This window comes from Giraffa tippelskirchi, chromosome 1 (assembly GCF_054371585.1).
Source record: "Giraffa tippelskirchi isolate mGirTip1 chromosome 1, T2T-mGirTip1v1.2.pri, whole genome shotgun sequence".
Lineage (NCBI taxonomy): Eukaryota > Metazoa > Chordata > Mammalia > Artiodactyla > Giraffidae > Giraffa > Giraffa tippelskirchi.
Genome location: NC_137275.1, coordinates 117,402,646 through 117,420,913, shown reverse-complemented (window position 1 = coordinate 117,420,913; position 18,268 = coordinate 117,402,646). Strand labels below are relative to the sequence as shown.

The following is an 18,268-nucleotide window of genomic DNA, read 5'->3' as shown; positions in this document are numbered from 1 at the left end:
ACTAAGGATCCTACATATATAGAAATATTCTTAGTCTGCAAATCGATTTTTCATAAATCAGAGATTTTAAGACATTTTAAGTTTAATTTTCTTACAGGTGAAACAATTTGTCCAAAATCACAAGGGGAGCTATTTGCCAGTGTCTAGTATTACAGATTTACCAGACTCTTAAACACAACATTTATATATAAACCTTCACCATATTAAAAAGCAGGCTTGGATTCCCACTTCAAATCAAGAAAGACCATTGGAAAGTTCTATAGTTAGGCCATTTGCCTTAGTCTCCAGCAGTTATGTATTTACCACCCCAGTCTAGTGTTTTCATTAAGTTACATTTTGGCATTAATCACTGACTTTTCATTAAAAAACATAAACAGTCATGGACCATCCTCTAGGGCACCTTGCTGGAGGGATGTTTTCAAGGACACCTCCTTCTGCACGCGTCCTTCTCCCTATAGGAAGCGTCAGGTAGGTGAGTTTCTTTCCACATCAAGCGCTTGTGAAAGGCTTTGCTTGCTTTAAGGATTTGGTGCCGGTTTTCCTCGGAAAAAATTTCTGAAAGGAGTTGTTTTCCCTTATCTCTTTGACGACATACATCAGGGAATTCAAGCATTAGGGAAATATATTGCTTTTAAAGTGAAGTACTTTAAATAGTGCAGAGTCAAATGCAAATATTTGCAATAATTTGAGATGATTTGAATGCGTTTTGTTTCTAAAAGGCCATTGCTATAGCTATGAGGTCACTTCTACTTAAACCATCACTTGACTTTAATTTTATCTTTCATTGCTGTAGCTATGAGGTCACTTCTACTTAAACCATCACTTGACTTTAACTTTATCCTTCTTTGAGTGCTACCAAAAATATATTCATAAAATTGAACATATTATTGAAGGGAATATGCTTTTCTTTCTTTTTTTTAATGAGAGTTTGAGAAGTAATTTTTCCCAGTGAGCTTGCTTGCTCAGAAGGTTCATGTAACTTGCTTTTTCAAAAGTCGTTATCTATCATTGCTCTGCAATTTTCCATATAAAATATCTGCAGTATTTAAGAGTTATTGTGTGCAAAATACGCAGGCATCCCTGGTGGCTCAGAGGTAAAGAATTCGCCTGCAATGCAGAAGATGTGGGTTTGATTCCTGGGTCGGGGAGATTCCCTGGAGAAGGAAATGGCAAACCACTCCAATATTCTTGCCTGGAAAATCCTATGGACAGATGAGCCTTGCAGGCTGCAGTTCACAGGGTCACAAAGAGTTGGTCAGATATGACAGTGACTGAGCACACCCGCATGCATGCGCAAAACCCAGTGCTAAGTTCATTAGCTGCGGTATTGCATTTAATCTTCACAGTAACCTTATGAAGTATCTCCTGTTCTTATAACAAGAATAAACCTCCTTTAACATAAGCAGAGAAAGGATATAAACCCAGGAGAATCTGACTGCAAAGCCCAAACATTTATCCTCTATAATCTCTCTCAAGAAAGCAATAGAGGTTCTTATTTCCCATCTTATTTCTCAATTGTATTGAGATCGAATGAATATTCAATGCCATTGAATGACCGAATGTTAAGAAAGTTGGCTTTTTAGTTTTGGCTCCTAATTAGAAGTGTAATCTTAGGCAATTCACTTCACATTCTGGACCTCAATTTTATGAATGGTTTGGATGGAAGGTTTTTCTAAAATCTGAAAATGAACCATGACTGAGCACTAAAATCCTCTTCCCAAACAGCTAGCTGATTCCCTGGTGGCTCAGATGGTAAAGAGTCTGCCTGTAATGTGGGAGACCTGGGTTCGATCCCTGGGTCAGGAAGATCCCCTGGAGAAGGAAATGGCAACCCATTCCAGTATTCTTGCCTGGAAAAATCCCATGGACGGAGGTAGCCTGGCCAACTACAGTCCATGGGTCACAAAGAATCGGACACAACTGAGAGATTTCACTTTCCCTTTTCCCTTTCACTTTAGGAATAAAACCAGCCCTCTTTAAGTTTCATTAAATAATCTGTCCCTCAGATACCCAGCTGATTGTCAAGGAGGGGAGCCCAAGGAGGGCTGGGGGTGTTAATGGGAGCTTGCGTGACTTTCCTAGACACACATTATATCTATGAAAGATGGCTTGGCGGATCAAAATCAAAACTCAGTGAACCTATTTCAAATAAGTAGGGACATGGTGGAGAAAACTGAATGGAACCTCCAGTCGTGACACCTAATCCCTCCCCTTCCGATGCCCTTTGACCTGTAGATAACAGAAATGTAAAATTCAAATGGGATTTGATACACTGCTCCTATAAAAGAGGTGGCAAAGATAAAGAATCCCCCTGCCAATGAAGAAGACATAAGGGACGCGGGTTCGATCCCTGGGTCAGCAAGATACCCTGGAGGAGGGTCTGGCAACCCACTCCAATATTCTTGCCTGGAGAATCCCATTATCAGAGGAGCCTGGTGGCCTACAGTCCACAGGGTCACAAAGAGTTGGACACGACTGAAGTGACTTAGCACACACGGTGTAAAGAAATACTCAGTATTTCAACATATTAAAAACAAAGTAACATTCAGTTTACTTTGTAGTGGCATCTCTGAATCTTTAGCAGAGGAGTCCAGATAACAAAACACATCTCTTTAGAAATGGTTAGAGTTTGACTTTCCATATTTATTAGGAACTTAGAGCCAACATGCCAGGGAAGCACTTGTGTGTGAGATACTCAGGTACATTTGCCCTAGAACCACTCAAGGGCAGCCTTCCCTCATTAGCCCTGTATTTGCCCTGAAAGCTGTCAACTGCACACAACTGAACAGGACAAGGTGCCCAATGCCCCAGGATATTTGGGATATTTGGGTCAGCCCCAGGGTTAGAGGGCTAGCTAGTTATGACTGGTGGGACTTTTTCCAGCAACCTCAGCTGCCCATGGGAGGAACTTTCTCTTACTAAATCAGCTAATTTTAAGAGATAAATTTTAAATTAATAAGAACAATATTAATAAATTTTGCTGTGTATGTGATGCGTGCCAGGCACTCTTCTAAGTGCTTTATATCTATTATCTCATATACTGTTTGCAACAGCCATATGGTGAAGGCAATATTATTTTATCTCTCCTCAAAAATAATCAAATTGAGGCTTGGACGAGTAAGATCACATAGTGATTACAACACGATATGAGGAATATAGAGTCTCAGGAGTGACTTTAAAAGTGTGGTAAATATGATTATTATATATTCCTCAGCATCAGCTACTTAGCAATGCAATGTTAGGTAAAGCGAACAACCTCAGGTGACAGGCTTATTCAAGTGTTAAAAGACAGTTCTCCATGGGACTCTGTACTTGTCTGTGCATAGGTGGGAAGCAGAAGAATTGACTGTCTTTGTTCCAGATTATCAGCTTTTCAAGGATGTTTGTTTGTTCATAGCCTTGAAGATAATGCTTCTGGAGCAAACAGCAGGCGTGATTATTACCCATTATGAAAACCTGAGTTCCCTAAGCTCAGGGCTGCTCTCTTGTAATAATCCCCACTATATGTACTGGTGCCAACAGGTCCCCTTTGCATCATCCTGTGTGATCTGGGGGTCAGGGAGCGAGTGGCAGAAAATGATACTGCTGTGGATCTGTGGATCCTGCTATTGTTCTGAGTAATAAAGTCCTTTTTCACTGACCCAGGAGTCTCATGCCACCTAGCATCCATGAAACTATGACAGGCTAACTTGATAGCTTGCGAGGAGGGTAGAATCTCAAACACTCTACAGTTCCTGACACCAAGCTTGTTCTTGTTACATTACTTTACTGGCTTGCTGACTTCACTAGCTCAGACAGACATTTTTATTTAGATAACCACCAGCAGAGAGTAGACTCAACTTTATCTTTTGCTTTCTTTTATACAAATATATTTCCACAGCTTAAATTTTGTCAGGCCACACTTTTTGTTTCTGAAACAGTTTTAACCATTTTAATTGGTACACCAGTTATGGGCAAAACAAACACTTTTCAGAAAAGTGTTTAAAATTAGTATGCTTCCTTTTATTTTTATTGTATTTACAGGAGAAGATGGGTGTTAACTATTGTGGTTATCATTTCACAATGTATGTAAATCAAACCATTGTGCTGTATGCCTTAAACTTATACAGTGATGTATGTCAATCATTTTTCAACAAAACTGGAAAAAAGTTAGAATGATCCTCCAAACAGGAATTTATATCTATAGGATTATTGCTTTCAGAATGTTATCTAACAACATTTGTCTACTGCTGGGGAAAAAAACATACTCAGTTATTAGGGAAACCTAATAATTGGTTCAATTTGATCAGGTTATGGGCAGAATTTTTCTAACAAAATGTATTTAAAAGAAGCATTGAATATAGTTAACCAAAAAACTATTATGCAGACATATTACGCATAGTTTTACAATTTATATTCATTGATTCAAGTTTAAAGCTTTACGTAAGTATTGTTTAAAGGATGAAATTTTATAGAATTTTTTTCTCTACCAAAAGTTCTTAAACAATCGACTTAAGAATTAGTCACTTTAAATAAGCAAGGGAAAATACCTTCTTAGGAATAAGCTGTGGGTAAGCCAGTCTATAACAGACTTTTCTTATAAGATTACAAAAGTGCCCTCTAATGGCATAACTTTTCATTTCTTTTTGTTCCTTCTAGGTACCTAGAGCTCATCTAGGTTTAAAGTTTAATGTAAATAATATTTCTCAGAATTTCTCTTTCAGAATTATTACTTCTGTAATGGGTATCTGGTGGGTAATCTAGGAAATGTGTCTGCACATCAAGAAATCTTGCTGTGTTTCTACGATCAAAGGTCTAGTTCCAACAGAAGTAGAACGTTGCTAAGATAGTTGCAAATGTTTTTATTTTGCTAGACAGATTGATCAACTTTGTTGCACAATGATTCTCAGCCCAGAAAAACTAAGTGGTATTATACTATTACGGAGAAGGCAATGGCACCCCACTCCAGTACTCTTGCCTGGAAAATCCCATGGACGGAGGAGCCTGGTAGGCTACAGTCCATGGGGTCGCTAAGAGTCGGACACGACTGAGCGACTTTGCTTTCACTTTTCACTTTCATGGACTGGAGAAGGAAATGGCAACCCACTCCAGTATTCTTGCTTGGAGAATCCCAGGGACGGCGGAGCCTGGTGGGCTGCCGTCTGTGGGGTCGCACAGAGTCGGACATGACTGAAGCGACTTAGCAGTAGCAGTAGCATTATACTATTAAACTGAGAAGACTGGCTTCAACTGTTTCAGTTGTAAAGTTCTGATGAATCAGGTACGTGGATGTTAATCCAAAACTCTGAGATTGTTCGTTTGGTCAGAGGCTTTCTCCATATTTGGCACACTCCTTCCTATCTCACCTAGGCTGAGGTGAAAAAAGAAAAATGACCTAATGATTTTATATACCTCAATCTCTAACCTAGATTATTGTAATTTAGATTATTGGAGATGAGAAACAGTTTTATCCTTTGGAGTGCCAATGCATCCTAGAGTCAAAGAAGAAATTATTTTTGAAATATAATTGTTCAAAGAGATGTATCATGTATTCTATACTTAGAAATACATAGAAAGGTAAGTAAATAACTTTAAATGTTATTAGTTTACAGGATACACACACACACAGATTTAAGGTAAACAATTCAGACACATTATATGAATCCCATTAGTTGATGCTGTGTGTGTCTGTGTGTGTGTGTGTGCGTGTGTGTGCGTGCTAAGTCACTTCAGTTGTGTCCAATTCTTTGTGATCCTATGGACCACAGCCCGCCAGGCTCCTTTTTCCATGGGACTCTCCAGGCAAGAATACTGGAGTGGGTTGTCATGTCCCCTTCCAGGGGATCTTCCCCACCCAGGGATCAAGCTGCGTCTCTTACCTCTCCCTCTCCTGCATTGACACATGGGTTCTTTACCATCAAAGTTGATGTTAGAGGAAACAAGCAGAGGTTCTACAAGAAGCACCTTTTATATACACCATTTTATTTCTATATTTGCTGCCCCCTCTCTGGAACGTGAGTGAGCACTACTCTGGGAGGATGGAGAGGGACCGCTTTAAATGTCTGAGGACGTGATGATCGGGCCTGCTTCTCCCACTTGCTCTTCCACCTTCTCTGCTGGGCTCTCTCTTGCTGGCCCTAGAGAGGGAAAGTGGAGTGTGGACCATAGCAGATGAACTGAGGACTAGTTTTAAAGAAAATGCCAGTGAAGAGATAGGAAGCATTTGTATTATTCCAAAAGAGGTAAGGAGTGGAGCAGCTGATGGGTAACTGAAGACACAGAAATAATCCTAAGACTTTATTTTTGGCATTAACATAAATTTTTTATTCTATGGAGCTTTCAGTATAGTTAAAAGAAATAGTCAAACTGACCTGGCATATCCTTTTCCCACACACCTTGAGGACTATAAAATGGTCATATGGTAAGCAAGAAAAAAAATTAAAGGGACCTTGAACAATTTATCAATGTACTGACTAAAAAGCCAGGATGACCCCGGTCACCACAAAAAAACCACAATAGGCCTAAAAGCAAATCAAATGTTCCCCAGGGAGTCAGTAGCAGCTCCCCCACTGTCATTTTGCAAAATTTATCTCCAATAACATAGTCAACTTGGTTAATCTACTGATTCACTTAGTGAAAATAAAAATGTATTATTGGAAATGGTGTAAACAGGATAATAAGTAAATAAATCTGGTTAATTATTTTTACTTCTTTGAAATATGTATTAAATGCACTTAACCACAAATCCTAATTGAGAATCTTGTCTTAGAAGTAAAGAGAAATTTCAAACCACTAAAAAGCTTGCTTTTAATATTTATAGACTGCTGTTTAGTTACATTATCTTACTAATGTAACAAATTTGCAAGTCTGGTAAATAAAAAGTTCTTTCAGGTTTTCATGGAACTGTCCAAGGCTTTCTGAATAGAAGATGTCATATAAATTAAGGCATCGTGACCTTTCTCATTTTCGTGGATTCCTTAGAACAGCAGCGACAGCTCTGCTTGTCTAGGAGAAACATGATCAAAGCAAATTCACCTTCCCACCAACCAAGGTCCTGCAAATTCCCTGTAGGACATGTGAACATATTTGTAAAAAATGTCATCAAGCTCTTATAGACATTACATGGTATAAAACTTAATAAGATCAGATTCATCAGGATAAATAGGCCACACGAAGTACACAATTAGAAAATTCATCGAGTCATTAAGATTCACTTAAAAACTATCCAATGAGCCCAATTGTGTTTCTGCCACAAACATGAAATAAATTTACAATGACCAAAAAGAAGGATGGGCATTCTGAATTTACTAGAGACAAACGCATCTGGAATAAATAAAATCTAATGTTTAATTACAGAGACTGGAAGTGCATGATTATAATTTAGTGAGGATAATTTTAAGGAAAGGTCTGCCGCAGAGATTTCTGTTATTTTCTTTTCCTTTTTAAGTGCAAACATTTAGTCTTTAAACTTCTATTTTTAAACTCGAGGGCATTTGTTTTTGTTTGAATCATCCATGCCACATCTCATAATAAATCTGAAGCATCTGATCTAGCTGTAAAGAAAAAAATGTAGCTTTGGTCAGGGGAATGGCCCCCCATGTCTGCTAGGGTCTGCTCTGTGAGCAAGGAGGGGTGGGTTGTGGTGGGGGCGGGGGGGTGGTGGTGTCGGTGGGGTTGTGCCGGTGGGTACTTTGACAAAGTAAAATGCCCATCCTGGACCAACAGATTCCCTCAAGGCAGAAAAATAAAGGGAAAAAAATCCTGAATTCCCAGAAGCTGTTTTGCTCTCCTGTCTTTTGTAAACAATGAGAATATTAACTGAAATTAATTGGTTGTCCCTATAAATATAGATAGCCTCTGCTATGGTTGAAAATTTGAGGGAAACAGAGCATATTGTGGTTTGGTATGTTTCCATATTTGATAAGGGTGAAAGAAGCAAGTAGAAGTCCAGGCCTCCCAGTCAGCACTGAGTGGCCCTCTGCCCTGGCTGGGTAAGCTCTTGTTCCCTGATAACCTCAAATGCAGCTGCAACATTTCTAACTCCTAAGGCCCTAAGAGCAGAGTCAGGCTTGGGCACAGAATTCATAGGCTAAAGCTCTCTAAATGCAGGCTGTCATTACAGAGTGGAATGATTATTAAGGGTTTTAGAGTTCATTATGTCAATAATCTATGGATTAGGGACCTTCACAGGCATTTCAATGGCAATGATTCCAACCTCCTCTACCACGTCTCTAAATGATTGCCAACTTTCATTCTGGAAGGAAATTAAATTAGTATGAAAAAGCAATGTAAAATTAAAACATGCCAAAGATCTGAATAAAGTTTCCATTCTGTCATCCCCTCCCCTCTGATCTTCATGGTATGCAGTTCATAGCAGGGCCAAGGCTGGGGCACTTTAATTTTAAAAGATAGCCAAGCCTACATAATAAGAATAGCTTGGAAGAGGATCAGGTTTTAAAGGAAGTAACCTTGTATTCCAGCACCATTAATGCCAATAGAATAATGAACAATAGAAATGGCCAAAATAAATGTACTACAGATAGAGAGCAGTCTTAGATTTAAGAAGCCAAATTCATTTTACCAAAGGAAGGGGTAAATCTCCTAAAATACATCTGATAGGTGGTTAAAAGGTATGATAAATTCAAAAGCAATTTAGAAGATAATGCAAAGTAAAACTGAAACAAGATTCTAAATATCCTCCTCCAATCAGAATTTCCTCTGTAGTTACAACTGTGATAGCTGGGCTCATTTTCACTATCTTAGAAGCTAATGATTCCTGGAATAATGAAAGCTCCTAAGGGAGGAATAATATGCTCGGTTGCTTTTCTTTCTTTAGTTTGGCAGCTAAGCCTTATTTCCTGTTGATCTGCAACAAAATGGAAATGACTTCCTGTGCAATGTTCCCCAAAGTTGTTCATAAACGGCACAGGCCATCCTCGACCGAAATTCAGCTAATGGAGCATGGCAATGTGCCAACAGCACCTAGCAGCATCACATATCAGCCTTGAAGATGGGATATGAACTGTCATGGTCAGCAGAGTCCCTGCTGTGTGAAACACGCTAAAAATACACTGAAAGTATAATGACCCTGAATACCCACCCATACCGGTCCACTGTTGACCACTGAGTTGAGCTGATGTTAATTATGCATAACAGTAAGTGAACACCTACCAAGAGAGAAAGGGTGGTTGAGACTATATATAAGCACTTATTAGAGCTGGAGTGAAAAATCCCCAAGAACTGGTGAGGACAGAATAGGACTCAGAGTGGAAGGAAGAGGAGAATGAACTAGACTCAGGAAAGGGAGAGGGAGGCAGGGAGGGCAGGGAGCTGATTCGACGGAGAGCCGCATCAGGGAGAGCTAAACAAAGGTCAGCTGAGCCCCTGCATGTGCTGGACACTGAATGATATGCCACTTGTGCAAGACTTCCTCTCTTCTTGAGTTATTTACAGTCTAGCAAGAAGTGAGGAAGAAAGCTTCTTCTGCAGAGGTGAAGAGAGATCAGTAGGGAACTAATAGCAAAGATCTGTAAAAGCAAAATGCACCTTTCTACAGGATGTGAAAACTTAGCTAAAAGACTATAAAGTCCCGTGGTTTACAACCTATGTTTCTTAGCAATTACTGAAATTCCCGGGCTGAGTTCTGAAGAGGGTCCTTAAAATGTCACCGCATGTGCCTGAGACCATGGAGAAAGACCCCAGAGGCAAGGACAAGTATTTCTTCAAGACAGGCTACTTTTTCAAAAATCACTATTCTCTTTTCCACACAAAATCTCTGTCCCCTGCCATCCTCAAGGTCAGGAAGCATGGTTTCCAGTCTGTGGAAAAACCACAGACTGAGAGTTAAGACACATCCCCTGTGGGCAGGAGAACTATCCTTGATGATGGCTTGTTCTCAAGGTACCCTGCAGCTTTGAGTCCATCTAGGGTTAGTCCATCCTATCTCTTACAAAAGCTGGCAGCACAGGGCAGAAATAAGACACACTGCAACCTGGGTTCCTCTGTATCTAATTCTAAGACAAGAAAGAACAGGCTATAGACAGAAGTGAAGGACAACCAACCTGCTTTTATGGAAACATGGGCATTCATTTCATGAACTGAATGGTTACTGTTGTAGGTTACCCTTGAGAAAGAGTTTCCACAACCACAGTAATAGCATAGAAGAATATCAGTGTGAAAGTCTACTGGCAAGTCAACCCAATTCTCCTTTCTTGGAAATGATCATTAACACACTAGAGGTGGGTTGCTGTAGACTCACTGGAGGTTGGGACTATAGTATATCAGCTACAAATTTGATATTTTTACAGTTATTTTAGCCTGTAAAATATTTTAGCCTGTAAAATAAATTCCTGTAAAAGTTCCAGGAAAGAAACTTTTCAGTAAGATACTCCATAGATTTCTTAGGATACCAAAACCAAAATATGGTCAAAAGAGCTGAAACTCAAAAGAATAAGAATTTTCTAAATTCTGACTCCATATTCCAAACTAAAGTGGGTAATGTGAAAGTCAAACTGTTAGTGGCCCAGCCATATCCAACTCTTTGGGACACCATGGCCTGTAGCCCGCCAGGCTCCTCTGTCCATGGGATTTCCCAGGCAAGAATACCGGAGTGGGTAGCCACTCCCTTCTCCAGGGGATCTTCCCGATCCGGGGATCGAACCCAAGTCTTCTGCACTGCAGGCAGATTCTTTACTGTCTGAGTCACCAGGTTAATAATATGAGGATTCAAAAGAAATATCCTAGGAATATATAATCTACTTATGAAGACAAAAGTTACATACCCAGACACCAGAGTCCAGTTATGTCCGTATCACTCATTCACTGTCTTGTTCCTCAACATATATGCAATGAGCCCTTGCTGCATGCCTGGCACTTTTCTGAGGACACGGGTGACCTTGTGAATCTATGTTCCAGTGTGGGTGATAGCAATATACAGATGCATAAATAAGAAAACACTATTGACTGGTTTTCATTGCCATGCAGAGAGTTAAGAGAGGCCTGTGGGAAAGATAGTGTGGTGATGCCTACTCTAAATGTACATTTATTTACATACGATTTTTCTGGCTGTGCCATGTGGTATGTGAAATCTTCTCTGACCAGTGATCAAACCCGTGTCCCCTGCACTGGAAGCACAGAGTCTTAACCACTGGACCACCAGGGAAGTCCTCTAGATACTATATTTAGAGAAGGTTTCTTGGAGGAAATGGCATTTAATGTGAGATATAAAGGAAAGGAAGCCAGTAAAACAAATGTCCGGGGAAACAGCATTCCTGGCTCAGAAACAGCAGGTGCAAAGGCCCTAAGGTGGCACAGCCATGGGGTACCGCTGAGAGGAAAAGATGTCCATGCAGAACAGAGTGGGTGACGGGGAAAGCTGAAGGCAAAGGGAACACCACGCAGAGCCTTGCAAACCATATAAGGAAGTTAGGATTCTATCCCAAGTGTGATGGAAAGCCCTTTAAGCAGGCCAGGAACCATGATCTGGTTCATGGTTTTAGGAAAAACTCTGTCTATTGCATAGAAAATGGATTTGGGGGAAGGGATCATTGTTAAAGCAAAAACCAAACTCATCTCTGTAAAAGCAAAAAGAATCGATGAAGGGAAAGCTATTACAGTTGTTCACGGTAGACATGTTGATGGCTTAAACCTCATGGCAGAGGTGGAAAGGAGTGGGGAGACTCAGGATATGTTTAATAGGTGGGGTCAACAGAATGTGCAGGTGAGCTGGAGGTAGGGAGTGAGGAATCAAAGACAACACCTTGATTATAGGAACCCAGACACAAGAAGCGGACAAAACATAAGTAATGGAGAGATGAAAGAAATCAGAGAGAAAGGAGATTAGTCAAGCAGAATTTCAAGGTGGCATCAAATAATTTTTGAGGTGTTGGCTGCCTTAGATACAGTTTTTAAGAGCTAATTTTTATAGTGCATAAAGTATTAGAAAAAGGAGAAACATAAAGATACACAGACTGTGGTCAGAAGTAGCAAGATGTGTGGGTTGATTTCAGTTGTCAGGTTGGGAAACGGTGGTAAGACATTCTGGGGAGAGGCAACACACACCCACACCCACACACACACCCCACACACACACCCACACATCAGTAGTTGTTTCTTTGAACTTATATTTCAAATGAAAGGATGAATGATACTTGAGGCTGACTACTTTGTCAAAAGTTCTGGTAAGGGGTTGTTTTCAGTAAGTGAGCAGGAAACTAAGAAAGACAGGTATAGAAGTTATGAAGAATATTTGACAAGAAAACACTGCAATTTGGCATATATGACCAGACCTCTTCACAAGCTATGTCCAAATGCATAAACAAACAAAACTTTGAACTCTCTAATGAACCCACATCTGCCAAATGTCACCTAATGGATGCTACCAGGCACTTTTCTGGCGAACAGTACAGGAACAGTAGAGGAATTCCAAGACAGAGGGATAAGATGAGGTGGACTCCACAGGTGTGGGCAAGAGAGAGGCAGGCTGTGAGCTCACTGACAGGCAGGAAGAGGCAGTGGAGAAAGCAATGGTGTGACTCCAGCAGGTCACTGGGACAGATGCCAAGCTCTGAGGTATAACAGTCCGAGGGAGAAAAATTAGCCATCTTTTCAGATACCCTGTAATTCATATATTAAGCATTCACCAAGTACTGACTGACCAATGGACCAAATTTCACCATTTGTTTGGTCTGTGCTGGGTCTCCGTTGCTTCCCCCGGGCTTCCTTTAGTTGTGGCGAGCGGGGCTACTCTGGGTTGTGGAGCACGGGCTTCTCTTTGGGGTTGCTTCCCTTGCTGTGGAACACAGGCTCTAGGGTGAGCAGGCTCAGTAGTTGCGGTCTGCAGGCTGAATTGCTCTACCATTTGTGGGATCTTCCCCAACCAGGAATCGAACCCATATCCCCTGCATTGACAAGCAGATTTTTAACCACTGGACCACAAGGGAAGGCCTTTGTTACTGGTTTTGTGTGTTAGTGACAGCAAGCATAAAAACCAAAAGATGAAAGTAAAATACTGTAGCAGGATTCTAAAATTCCATCCATCTCTTCACTCTTGCATCAGCAGCAACCTTGACACTTTCTGTCCTTTCCATCTATCTCAGAGCAGACATACTACCTTCTCAACTTCAAAATCTAAAAGGTTTTTTTAGTTCTACTCATCATACTAACAAAACCAGGTACTTCAATTATCCGAGTTCAGAGATATTCCTGTTCTCAGGACAAACCTGGTTTTAAAACTTGCTTTGATAATTCTGCCAGCTCTGTCTGCTGAACACATGGGCTGCATTTTCCATAGGCTGTGATCAAAGAAATGTTTTATACCCGAGCTTCTAGTGATGTAATAAATAGTGATATTCATCCACAAGGCAGTGACAACAGAAACCTTTTTAGGAGAGCAAGCATGGTGGAATTGCAGAGCTCACTGGCTGATTCCACAGTTATTGGGCACTTTGTGCTAGGCACTCCTTGATGTCTGGAAATGTAGCAGTGAACAAGATGCTCCCCTGAGGTTCTCAGGCTTGCAAAACTTACACTTTGTTGGGTTTAAGAGAGGCTCCACATAATGATTCCAGAGAGCAGGAGCACTGTGACGCAAATGAGACTGGTGATGAGGCTGGAGGGGAAGCCACGGAGAGGGGAAGGCTAGAGGGAACAAAGCTACATGAGTTGTCAGGGAAGACCTCTCTGAGAAAGTGTTATTTCAGCAGGGACGTGCATGGAGAGACTAAGCCCCAGAGAACCACCGAATATCGGTCAAGCCTAGAAGGGACCTTTCACAGATGAGGAAACTGAGGAAGGCAGAGAGGAAGGACTTGCTTCATCTCCCGGGCTTCACATTCAGGAATTTGCCTGCATGCACTGGGCTACCTTGGTGGCTCAGTGGTAAAGAATCTGGCTGCAGTTCAGGACACTGGGGTTTGATCCCTGGATTGGGAAGATCCCCTGGAGAAGGGCATGGCAACTCACTCCAGTATTCTTGCCACAGAAAATTCCATGGACAGAGGAGCCCGGTGGGCCACAGTCCATGGGGTGGCACAGAGTAAAACACTCAGCCTCCCAAAGGCTTGCGCCCACACTGGCAAGCCTTGGGGACCACAGTGACAATCACATCAGGTGGGGAACAACTGACCAGTGTTAACCCCGAGGTGGGGGGGTGCTAGGAGGGGTGACACCACATTTTTTTAAGGTCCATTATCACATGAAAGAAGGATTAGAAGCCCTGTGGCTAGCCCAGCTAGTCCAGGGGCTGGCAGGGCATGACAGGGAAGGAGGCTGGAACGTGGTGAAATACTTCTCTGATAAAGCCGTGAAACTGAACAGAGCAGTTTAAAAAGTAGGAGGTGTTCCGACAGAGAAAGGATGCTGCCTGACTTTCCCTAGGGAGATTCCTAATAGGATTGCACCAGTGTGGTGTTTACTTAGATGGCTTGTTATCTGAGCTCTTTCTGAACACTGTCAGTAAGTGAGCTAGTGTTTATTAAGTGCCTATTGTGAGTTCCCTGGGGACTTTGAAGGCAGATAAGGCAGAACCACAGTTCTCCTGTAAAAACCAGAGACTTTGGTTCTTCTGTACTTTCTTATCTCACTTGAATTATAGCTATTTTTGTTTTTTATCTTGTCCCTAAAAAAAGCTCTTCATGAGGCTTATATAACATGAGTTTACCCAAGAACGTACCCCTTAGACAGAAATTACTTTTTTACTCTTTATATCCTCTATGTAGACTTTTTTAGTTCTTGCACAAAGTAGGCACTAAATAAATATTTGCTTAATTTTACTGCTTTCGAGAAGCTTGTAGCTGGAAGTAAGGTAAATAACCTCAGATATGCAGATGACACCACCCTTATGGCAGAAAGTGAAGAAGAACTAAAGAGCCTCTTGATGAAAGTGAAAGAGGAAAGTGAAAACGTTGGCTTAAAGCTCAACATTCAGAAAACTAAGATCATGGCATCCGGTCCCATCACTTCATGGCAGATAGATGGGGAAACAGTGGAAACAGTGGCTGACTTTATTTTTCTGGGCTCCAAGAACACTGCAGATGGTGACTGCAGCCATGAAATTAAAAGACGCCTACTCCTTCGAAGGAAAGTTATGACCAACCTAGACAGTATATTAAAAAGCAGAGACATTACTTTGCCAACAAAGGTCCATCTAGTCAAGGCCACGGTTTTTCCAGTAGTCATGTATGGATGTGAGAGTTGGACTATAAAGAAAGCTGAGCACAGAAGAATTGACGCTTTTGAACTGTGGTGTTGGAGAAGACTCTCAAGAGTCCCTTGGACTGCAAGGAGATCCAACCAGTCCATCCTAAAGGAGATCAGTCCTGAGTATTCGTTGGAAGGACTGATGTTGAAGCTGAAACTCCAGTACTTTGGCCACCTGATGCGAAGAGCTTACTCGTTTGAAAAGTCCCAGATGCTGGGAAAGATTGAAGGTGGGAGGAGAAGGGGATGACAGAGGATGAGATGGTTGGATGGCAGCACCAACGTGATGGACTTGAGTTTGAGTAAACTCCAGGAGTTGGTGATGGACAGGGAGGTCTTGCGTGCTGCGGTCCATGGGGTGGCTAAGAATCAGACACGACTGAGCGACTGAACTGAACTGAAGGTAATTTGAAATGTCTCCCATTAGAAAGATCCCTAAAAGTTCTGGGCCGTGCAAGGCCACTGGGGATGGTTGTTGGCCACTTGCTCCAGGCTGATTGCTAGCCCCAGACCCATTTTCCTTCCTTTCCCAGGCATCTAACCCTCAAGGTGTGAAGTGGCCAACCTGAATCTGGGCTCTGTTCCTGGGAACCCTTCCACACCATTCCACTGTGGGCAGATTAAATATGTGGAACCACTCTGAACCTTGGTTTCCAAGTTTGCTCTCTGAAATGGCACAGTATTGGAGACACTGTGCCATTTCAGACAACAAACCCAGTGAGACTGCTGAAGGGCTACCTTGAAATCGGTACACACTGGTATTACTTCAGCAACACTCATCCTGCCAGCTGCTAAATCAGGAACCTCAACATCATCTGACTTTTTGATCCCCACGTTGCATGACCCATCAAATCCTGCCCCTCTCCCTGCTACATCTTCTCTCAAAGTCGCTCTCTCTTCTCTACCCAGATGGCCAGCACCTCACTGTCCACTTACTGACCCTCCCCTGCCTGCTCTCACACCCGTGTCCCCTGGATCTCTCCTCAGTCCTTCTACACAGCACTTCTTTGTCCCCGTGACAAACGAAATCTATTTCATTTTTCTGCTTAAAACAAAAGTCAGATGCTTCCCATGAAGCAGAGTCTGAAGGCCATGCCCGCGAGACCCTTCGGGTCACAGCCCCTGTGTTCATGCAGACACGCTTCCTGCACCCTCCTAGCACGCGGCTCACATTCATAGAGCCAGGAGGACCTGCCACCTCTGCGGCTGGGCCGCCGCCACCCCCTCTCTGGCGGCAAACTACCACGCACTCTTCATGACTCCAGCGTCTGCAACCACAGAGAAATAAAGTTGTGCACTTCTCTGTGCTCATACTTCTACTGCAAACTATTTTGCATTCCGTTTGTGCGTATTCTTGAGACACCCCCCCCCAGGGTGGCATGGCCACGCGCCCCCTCTGCAGTGGTGACACAGAACCTAGCTTCAAGCAGAGGTGGTGATGTTTCACGGGTGTGTCACGGAAAAATGACAGTAACAACACGGACAGTTGTTGCTGCTTTATGGAATCTGTTTCACGAGTGATAATAAACGCTAAATAGGACACAAGTTATGAATGCTTTGACAATTTTATTTTCCCCAGTATCTGATGATCCTGAAGCTTTACTCCTTCCTCCCTGCCAGCAGCTGTTTTGATACGACAGCATTAAAGCCTGCTTGCTACCAAAGAGGATTTGGCTTCCATGCCAAAGCCCAGGACAAAATCAAAACAGTAATGTAAAAAAACTGTACTCATGATACTATAATGCAATGATAGGTAGGTGAGACAGATATACCAGGGACATGAGCATGGTTAAATGCTAGATTAGCCTTATTTCCAGAAAAAAGGGGCCTCACGAGTATGTTGTTCTGGTAAAAAGAAGGAAGTTAAAGTATTTAAACCCTTTGGCCTTCAAATCCAAGGCCCAAAACAAACTATACGCTTAGAGCCAAGCCTGCGGAGAGACGAGGTAACATTCTTCAAGGACACTGTATGTGTGCGTGCTCGGTCATGTCCAACTCTTTGCGACCCCGTGGATGGTAGCCCACCAGGCTCCTCTGTGCCTGGAATTCTCCAGGCAAGAATACTGGAGGGGGTTGCCATTTCCTGCTCCAGGAGATCTTCCTGACCCAGAGATCGAATCAGCGTCTGGTTCCTGACAGTCTAGTAGTTTAGAGACGCTCATCTTTCGCTGTCTCATTCTCCTGTCTCTTGCTTCTATCAATTCAGGATTATACATTTCTACAAAAACTTGAATTTAAGTTTGGTTTGTTTTTCTACTCTCTTCCATTCTCCCCTGTCATGCAATTTTTATGTATGTATTCATTTATTCATTCACATTTGGGGACTGTTAACAAAGCTGCTTAAAACAGAAAATAATCACCGGACTTAGAGGAAAAGGATCAGAGTTGCAGAAGTTCAGACTGAACAATTATTGGCTTTTGTACTTTGAGCAAAAGTGCAAACCTCTTAATTAATCTCTTTGAGTTTCAGTTCCCTCGTCTACAAAATGAAGACAATCATTCCCAGGATTATAATAAGATTAAAAATAGTAGACATGAGTGCCCTTTTAAAAGTAAAGAAGGTTCTGTTCATTAACAAATAATATAAGCCAGCTTCCTAGCTAGTTGCAAAATTTTATTCAACAGCAAAAGACACATGTTTTGACTTGCTCTTAAAACAGAGTTACGAGAAGAGTTTCAGCATCAGATTATTCTATCTTTATTTACCTAATCGAACAGGTAAAAGGTTAGGTTCCTATTTAATAAGAGACTGACTAGAAACACAGAGGAAAGGGTGAGATGTTAAGTTTTTAACAATAATCACGCAGACAGTAGGAAACTGTTACTATTCCCTTTGTTACCCTTGCTTGATATGCCTTATCTGAAGACATCAATAATGTTTAATAAAAAAATGTGGATTATAACTGATTCAAAGGTGAGTGTATGCAGGCTTTTTAGGCACCAGATCCAGCAAAGGCTTTAGGAGGCACGTGTTGAGATTAGGGAGTTGAGGATTAGGCTCAGTTCCCGGGATGTTCTGCATTATTATTTCTGGATTAAGAGATGACTGAAGAACAGGACACTCAAAAGGCAGACGATGCAGAGAGGCCTC

General features: G+C 41.8%; 1 protein-coding gene across 1 annotated transcript in view; it reads right to left on the bottom strand.

The window, feature by feature from the left end:
* The window catches only part of NDNF (neuron derived neurotrophic factor), a 40,774-nt gene that overhangs the window by 10,883 nt on the left and 11,623 nt on the right, over positions 1-18,268 (bottom strand). The window lies entirely within an intron of this gene.